Source organism: Saccopteryx bilineata, chromosome 2, assembly GCF_036850765.1.
Source record: "Saccopteryx bilineata isolate mSacBil1 chromosome 2, mSacBil1_pri_phased_curated, whole genome shotgun sequence".
Taxonomy (NCBI): Eukaryota; Metazoa; Chordata; class Mammalia; order Chiroptera; family Emballonuridae; genus Saccopteryx; species Saccopteryx bilineata.
The window spans coordinates 68,910,614-68,919,664 of NC_089491.1; the positions used below are offsets into that span (position 1 = coordinate 68,910,614).

At 38.9% G+C, this 9,051-nt stretch overlaps 1 non-coding gene across 1 annotated transcript; it reads left to right on the forward strand.

Annotated features, from left to right (window-relative positions):
* Positions 1-4,975: 4,975 nt before the first annotated feature.
* TRNAD-GUC (transfer RNA aspartic acid (anticodon GUC)) lies at positions 4,976-5,051 on the forward strand. The gene has a single exon. It is a non-coding gene; the product is annotated as a tRNA-Asp (tRNA).
* Positions 5,052-9,051: the final 4,000 nt, after the last annotated feature.

Sequence of the window (9,051 nt, forward strand, 5' to 3'; positions counted from 1 at the left end):
CCCTGTTTTGTATATTGGATTAAGAGTTTGGATTGCTACACTATAAAATGGGGACGAAGTGGGAGCTTGGGCTCTTGGTTCCTGAGATTAGAAGAGAGAGCAGAGGAGAGCAGAGAAAGGCCACGTGGAGGAGGCCAAGAGAAGCAGCCAAGATGGCGGAGTGCTGAGTGAGATGCCAGTTTGTGTAGAGTTTGTATCTGGGATAAGGAAAGGAGATGGGGAACAGAGGTGAATAAGTCTGGTGAGCTAGAAACCTTTGATTCTAGGAAACTCGGATAAGTCAGTAGCTTTGTGAGCACTGAATGTGACTGGGTTTTGGAGCCCAGTGTGTGTTTTTACTTGCCCGCCGGGTGCAAAGCTAGAATTAAAGACTATGGCCCACCAGTTTTTGGCTCCGCTGTTTCTTTGCCGACTGTCCGAATCCAATGCGAACCTGCATGGGTCAGGCGGCTGCTGTGATGGTGGCCCTGGCCGTGCCTGCTGGCTTTACATTTGGCGTAGTCGGCAGGATACGAACCTGCGCGGGGAAACCCACATAGGGCTGGACATGCTTTCCGGAGCAGAGATGGATTGTTGGGCAGATAAAATGTATTATGCTCACTTTGTTAAAGAGGCCGTTGCCCAGGTGATATTAATGTGTGTTGAGAATTGTTGTAGCATGAGGCTTGGTTTTGGGATTAAGCCTTTCCCACCCTTTTTGATGAGGGGTGGTACAATCCAATCATGCCTCAGAGAAGTGACTTTGTATTAGAGACTTCCCTATTTTGTATATTGGATTAGAGGTTGTGAAGCTACACTATAAAATAGGGGTAGAACGGGAACTTGCCGCTTGGTTCCTGAGATTAGCAAGAGAGAGCAGAGGAGAACAGAGAAAGGCCACGTGGAGGAGGCCAGGAGAAGCAGCCAAGATGGCGGAGTGCTGAGTGAGATGCCAGTTTATGTAGAGTTTGTATCTGGGATAAGGAAGGAGATGGGGACCTGAGGAGAATAAGTCTGGTGAGCTAGAAACCTTTGATTCTAGGAAACTCGGATAAGTCAGTGGCTTTGTGAGCACTGAGTGTGACTCGGTTTTGGAGCCCAGTGTGTATTTTTACTTGCCCGCCGGGTGCAAGGTAGGATTGAAGGCTATGGCCCACCAGTTTTTGGCTCCTTTGTTTCTTTACCGACTGTCCGAATCCAATGCGAACCTGCATGGGCCGGGCTGCTGTGATAGTGGCTCTGGCCATGGCTTCTGGCTTTACACTATTTTAATGCTTTTTCAGTTTTAATCTTTATGTTGTAATTATGTGTTTAATACTCTGTTCTGAAATAAAGTTGCAATTTCTTGCTTCAATTTATTTGTTGATACCTTACTCAAAGTTTTGTGTACTTTGTCATTTTGTTTCTGGTAAAATAGCTCCTTTAAAGTGGTCTTGTGTTAGTAACTTAATTCAGCTTTGCTTTGTCTGGGAAAGCCTTTATTTCTCCTACATATCTAAAGGATAACTTTACTGGATATACAAGGGTAGTCAAAAATAGATTTAAAGTTGTGAATATGCAAAAAGTTTATTCTTATATTGTTACTTCATAATTATTGTATTACTTTTCATACAAACAACTGTAAAGTTACTTTGTTCGCCTCTGTATTTAGTCTTAGCTGGTTGTTTCTCTTTGTCAATATTTTGAATGCGTCATTCCACTCTGTCCTAGACAGTAGGGTTTTTACTGGAAAATCTGCTGGTTGTCTGATGAGATTTTCTTTGTTGTTTACTGTCTTTTTTCCCCCCTGGCTGTCTTGAGAATTCTTTATCATTAACTTGTGATAGTTTTGATATAAAGTGTTTTGAAGAAGGTCTTTTTGCATTCAGATAAGTATTCTGTTAGATTCTTGCACTTACATGTCAAGTTATTTCCATAGGTTTGGAGAGTTCTCATCAATAATTATTTTAAATAGGTTCTCTGTTTCCTTATCCCTCCCTCACTTCTCTATCTGGGATAACCATTATCTTTACTTTGCTTTTTCTAATGGAGTCAGATAGTTCTCATAGAGTTCATTCATCTTTTTATTGATTTTTTAATTCTTGCTTCTCTCTTTTTTTTTTTTCTGCCTAATTATTTCTGGAATCTCATCTTTGAGCTTGCAAATTCTGTCTTCCATCAGGCAGGTCTGCTCTACTTTGATTATTTCTAATGCATTCTTCATCTGATTTATTGCATTTTTTTCAGCTATAGTATTTCTTTGTTTTTTATAGTTTCAATCTCTTTTATAGAGTATTCTTTTTGTTTAGTAAGTTTATTCATGAGCTTATTGAACTCCTTTTTTTAAGTTTTATTGTATATTATAGACTCTTCATGACAATTTTGAATTCTCTGTCATTTAAATCACAGCCTTCTGTGACTTTGAGTTTGGTTTCTAGAGACTTGTCATTTTCTTTCTGTGTTACCATGTCACCTTGGTTGTTCATGGCACTTTATTCTTTCGCCTACTCATTGGATGTAGTGAAGAAGAGTTCTTATTTATATACTGATTTAATTTTAACATTTCAGTAGGTTGATGAATAGTTTTTATTTTCCCAGCAGATGGTGATATAACAGAAGCTGTTGTTTTCTCCTACCTGCACAACTTGTGCTTTGGGGATGCAGTAGGGAGGCACTGCTTTGGTTGCAGTAACAGATACCTGGGTGACTGGGGTGTTTGATGTCCTCACTGTGTCTAGGTCATCTCGGTCTCAGGGCACTACCACAGTGGAAGGGAAACAGGTGGGATGGGGGGAGCTGGGTCCGCAAGCCTGCTGCACTGCCCCCTTGTTCCTGATGGCTGCCCATATCAATGTGCTGCATACAGCCAGGAGGCCTTAGATGCATTTTTCATTGCTGATATGGACTCTACCACAATTGAGTGTGGCAGGAAGGGAGCTCTCTTCTCAGGCATTGGCACAGTTCCTGCCTGTTGGTCAAAGAAGTTTTTAAATATGATATATGTTTGCTCGCTTATAGTTTGCATTGGGTGTGGGGGACGGGCTGTCAGCAGGCAGAGTGGTTATAGCCTAAGGCTTAGTTTTAAGACTAACTAAGCTTTCCCCCACACCTTTGATGATTGCATGATGTAGGGTGGTGCACTCTCATGAGGAATCCCATTATGCCTCAGATAAGTGAGTTTGTATCAGAGACTTCCTTGTTTGTATATTGGATTAAAGGTTTTGATTTCTACACTATAAAATGGGGCAGACTGGGAGCTTGCTCTCTCTCAGTTCCTGAGGTTATCATTAGGGGAGAGAGCAGAGAAAGGCCACATGGAGGAGGCCAGGAGAGGCAGCCAAGATGGTGGAGTGCTGAGGGAGAAGCCAGTTTGTACAGAGAGAAGGAGATGAGGAACAGAGGTGAATAAACCTTTGATTCTAGGAAACTCAGATAAGTCAATGGTTTTGGGAGCCCTAAATGGAAAGGGAAATGTTTTCCCACTGTGTGCATTTCTTGCCGGCCGAGTGCAAGCTAGGATTAAAGCTAATGGCCCACCAGTTCTTGGCTCCATTGTTTCATTACTGTCTGTCTGAATCTAATGCGAACCTGCACTGGTCAAGTAGCTGTGCTGGTGGCCGTGGCTACTGGCTTTACACTACCCCTCTTACCATTCACTAAGCCTTAGTGTGAGGGCCATATTCTACCTTCTGCATGGCCACAGAGCTTTGTCAGCAGACACCATCCCTGTCTTTCTCCTCATCTCACCTTCCCCACTTGCAAGTACTCTCACTTTCAGGTGCACCAGTGTGTGCTCAGATCTGATTGAGGAGGATATGTATTCTTTAAATGTTTAATAGTTCACTTCTGAAGTCATCTTGTCCTGGATTTTTGTTTGTTGGAAGTATTTTGGTTTCTTTTTCAATTTTATTGTTAGTAGTCAGTCTATTCAGATTTTGTTTTTCCCTTTTTCAGTACAGAATGGTCCATTTCTTCTAGGTTGTCATAAAGTTGTTAGCATATAATTGTTCACAGTATTATTTAATGATCCTTTGTATTTCTTTATTAGTTGTAACCTCTCCTTTTTCTTTTCTGATTTGGGCTCTCTCTTTTTTTCCTTGATGTGTCCTACTAAAGGTTTGTTAATTTTGTTTATCCTTTCAAAGAACTAGCTCATAGTTTGATCAATCTTTTCTATTATTTTTTAGTCTCCATTTATTTCTGCTCTTAGTTTTATATTTCCTTTCTTCTACTTTGGGTTTTGTTTGTTCTACCTCTTATAGTTCCTTTAGGTATAAAGTTAGATTTTTTATTTTAGATTTTTTTGATTGTTTGTTTCTTGAGGTAGGCCTGTATAGGAATGAATGTCCTTCTTGGACTGCTTTTGCTGCATTCTACACATTTTGGAAAGTTGTATTTTCAATTTCATTGGTCTCAAGGTATTTTACTTCTTTAAAGTGAGAGGAGGGAGGATGAGAGGCAGACCCACATGCACTTCCAGTGGGATCCACTCCACAACTCCTATCTGGGGCTCATGTTCTAGTCCACCGAGCTGTTTTTAGCACATGAGGCTAAACTTGGACCAACTGAACTATCCTCAGTGCCTGGGGCCTATGCTTGAACGAATGATGCATTAGCTTGGAGGGGAAGAGAGACAGAGAGAGGGAAGGAAAGAAGATGGTCACTTCTCATGTGTGTGCTGACCAGGTATTGATCCTGGGACATCCATATAACTGGCCGATGCTCCGTCCACTGAACTAATTGGCCAGAGTTTTAGGGTATTTTTTGATTTCCACTTTCATCCACTGGTTGTTTTGTAGGACATACTTTAGTCTCTATAAGTTTGTATTTTTTCATTTTCTTCCTATAGTTTCAGTTTTATAACATTATAATCATAAAAATTGTCAAATATGATTTCAATCATTTTGAATTTGAGATTTGATTTTTGGCCTAATATGTGATCAGTTGTGGAGAATTTTCCATATGCACTTGAAAAAATATTTATTCTGTAGTTTTTGGATGAAATATTCTGCTGTTGGCCCTGGCCAGTTGGCTCAGTGGTAGAGCGTTGGTCTGTCATGCAGGAGTCCCGGGTTCAATTCCCGGCCAGGGCACACAGAAGAAGCGCCCATCTGCTTCTCCACCCCTCCCCCTCTCCTTCCTCTCTGTCTCTCTCTTCCCCTCCCGCAGCCAAGGCTCCACTGGAGCAAAGTTGGCCCGGGTGCTGAGGATGGCTCCATGGCCTCTGCCTCAGGCCCTAGAGAGGCTCTGGTCACAACAGAGTGACGCCCCAGATGGGCAGAGCATCGCCCCCTGGTGGGCGTGCCGGGTGGATCCCGGTCGGGCGCATGTGGGAGTCTGTCTGACTGCCTCCCCGTTTCCAACTTCAGAAAAATACAAAATAAATAAATAAATAAATAAATAAATAAATAAATAAAAAAAAATAAAAAAAGAAATATTCTGCTGTTGTTTTTTTTCCCATATTTTATTTATTGAGGTTCTCTCTGAGTTCCTCTAATGTACTCTGAGGTTAACTGAGCATTCTTATGACCATTTTTTTGAATTCTTTATCAGGCAAATTACTTATTTCATTTTTTTAGGGTTAATTTTTTCTGGATTATTTTCTTATCCCTTTATTTGCAGCATATTCCTCCATCTTTTCATTTTGTTTTACTCTCTGTATTTGTTTCTATGAATTAAATAAAATAGATATCTCTACCAGTCTTGAAAAAGTGGCCTTGTGTAGAAGTGACCTCTGTGTCAACTTTGTGCTGGTTGGGTTTGATGAGCTATTTGGAGTGGGTGGGGGATGGTGCTCAGGCAATAGCTGGGCTGGAGCATCAGTTCTCAGCTGGGCAGCCTGATTTGCCCACATATGCCAGGCAGCTTATTGTTTACCCCGACAGCAGCCGGAAGGGGTCAGGTAGGCCAGTCCAGTGCACACTTGTTCAGGCAGCCAGCTGGTTCTGCTGGAGCAAGCTGGGGAAATATGTGGCCGAGAATGTATGTGGGTGCAGTAATGTCCTGCTGATTTGGTTGTGTGTGCTGGAGTTGGCTCCAAATGGAGGAAGTGCTACCGTAGCCTTGTCGGTTCATCAGCCAGGGCCCCTAGATAGAGCTCACTCTATTCAGATGGAAGGAAGCCATAAACAAGGATGTTTACCCGCTCCTCAAATCTTGGGAGAGCTCTGGCAGCTTTCTAACCTTTTCTATGTGGTCTCTCTCCTTTTTGTGCAGAAGCCATTCAATCAGCCCTCAGTTGTCTCTCAGGAGAAACTGTACTAAATGTAGATGTACATTTGGTGTGTTTCTAGGAGGAAAGCTCATAGCGTTCTCCTATGCCACTATTGTGGCCCCACCTTCTTTGTTGTCTATGATTTGAGTCCATGTTATGATGTACTCACAAACTTGTTATATCTTCCTGGTGCACTGAAACTTTTTAATTGGGACTTGGCTGTTATTAATTGGTAATATTTAAGTTAAATTAACATAACTCAGTACAGCTTTCTTTTGGTTATGTTTGCATAGTACATTTCCGGGCATTCTTTTACTTTTAGCAACCTAGTATTTTTATAAGAACTAGATATCTTGACTGACAATTTACATCTTTAAGTTGAATAGACTCCATTTATATTGAATGTAGTTGTTTTGTTGTTGTTGTTGTTTAAATCTACCATATAATTATTTGCTTTCTATTTTTCCCAACTGTCCAGGTTCATTTTTCTCCTCCATTCTTGCTGTTCAAAAAGTTATTTTAAAAAAGTATTCCATTTTCCTGTATATTTGAAAGAACTCCTATTTAGCTATCTAAAAATACTATAAAAATTTTAAAAATGTAGAAAGTACCAAAAATTTTATCAGTTATCAGTAATGCACTTCTTTCTAGTAATTTCTTTTTATGTGTACATAATTTTATACTGTGCTTATAACCATTATTTGTATCATTTCCCCTCCAAACTACTGATTTTGGCATATTTATAAATTTTTACATATATAACATTACACATATATAAGATCTACCGGAAAGTTCTGTCCGTTTCTATCACAAGTTTCGACACGTAAGCACATGTTTATTTGGCACATGTGTGCCTCTCTATTTTTATCACTTAATGTATACATACTGACGCAGCAAATTAACTAAAACAAAGTTGATTCACATTAGTCTTGTGTGTGAAGCCATAGTGTACCCATGGCTACTGATAAAGTTCATTTACGCCACTGTAATTTTTAAGAATTTCAACAAGGAAGAAATGCTACAGAAGCATGTCTGTTGCGTCCACCATATTCCCCGGACTTAGCACCCTCCGATTATCACTTGTTTTTGTCCTTACAAAATTTTTTGAAGGGCAAAAAATTCAAAAATAAAGAAGATATCAAATAAGCACTGGTTCAATTTTTCGCATCAAAAGATAAAACATTTTTCAAAAATGGGATATACAAATTGCCCTCATGCTGGCAAGAAATCATTAATAATAATGGCAATTATATTACTTAATAAAGTTTATTGACGGTAAGAAAAATTTGTATTTTGTTTTATTCCAAAAATGGACAGAACTTTCTGGTAGACCTTATATATTTAATAATTTCCTATTGTACATTTAGGTTGTTTCCGCCATTATTTTACTATTCTAAATGATAAAATAGATAATTTCAAATTTCATAGATCTAATATTCCCTTCTAACTGCAAAAATCCTTTTAAAAATCATAAATATTTTCAGATGTGTAATTTAAGAAATTATTATATTTTAACTTATTGAAATTCTCTTATGAAGTTTAATCAGAAATATAATTAAGTACAAGAGCCCTAACATACTTATTAGTCAGTTATTAACTAATAATTTTTGCATGTATGTATATTGGTTAAATTAGCTTATTTTGGTGTTCCAATCAGACATCTTTTTAAAATAATGCATCACAGTAATCAGAATATCAATTATGATTGACCTTGAATTTTTTATCTGGTTGTATTTTGTTAAGAATTGTATGCCTATACCATTAATGGGGTGATCAAATCTGAAAAATTAAAGGGTAATAGGTGGAGAGGAAGAAAGAGAGAGGAAAAGAAGTCTAATGATCTATTCAATATCAGGAGTTCCAAAATAATATTTGGATAATGGGATTGTTTCATTTCCTCATCATTTCTACGGCAACAACTATTAGTATTTACCTTAACTGATTTGCAGTCAGCTGTTCATTTCACCATATTCATTGCTATTTGGCAAGATGACAGTCACCTTAAATCCTGATATGCCAACTGGATGAGCACATTTCCCTCCGCCCATCCATACTGGTGTTCCTGAGATGATCATGTATTTAAAGTCAGGTCAATGAATGCCAAGACATATCTATTCCATTCTACAATGTCTTTTTGTACTGTTGGGTAAGTAAACTCTTTCACTGGGCTGGTTTATGGTGTTAATATCCTAAAGCTTTGAAGTAACGCAAAGTTTGCTTCATGCTGACACTAAGAAAGTAGAAGCAGGGCTGAGAGACAGAGAGACACCCCAAAAGCTGAAGACATCACCTGAACCCCAAGTCTAGTTGTGCCTGAACATTGGGTTTTCCTAATCTTTTAATATATGAGCCATTAAACACTTTCGTTTTCTATAAGCCAATTTTAGTCAGACTTTTACTCACAATTGAAAGTTCTAACATCATGGGTCCTCTGATTCCCCTCCCAGTCTTTATCAGAGTGCAATTTTAGTCATTATTTATTGAAGGCCAGCTCTCTCCCTAGGCGGTAGTCTCCATGAAAGCAGCATTAGCATCTCACTTGCTCACCGCTGCATCCCTAATGCCTAGAACAGTTCTGACCCATTACTAGCACTCTGTAATATCAGATGACTGAATAACAATCCTAGCCAAACTTTTCTTAGCTATGTTAACAAGCAGTTTTAAAAAGTTAATATTATAGAGTTATTTTTATGTGTATGAGAGCTTTCAGTTGTTTCAGGATGGTAAACATTGTATATATTTTAATACACTTGAATAAATTTATATAGTCATTTTTCACAGAATTAAAGATTGCTCGTGATCTCTAAACTGAATAAAACCAAGACCTCTTCTTTTGCTGTGAGAACTTGGACAAACGATTTCACTGAGCCTCAGTCTGC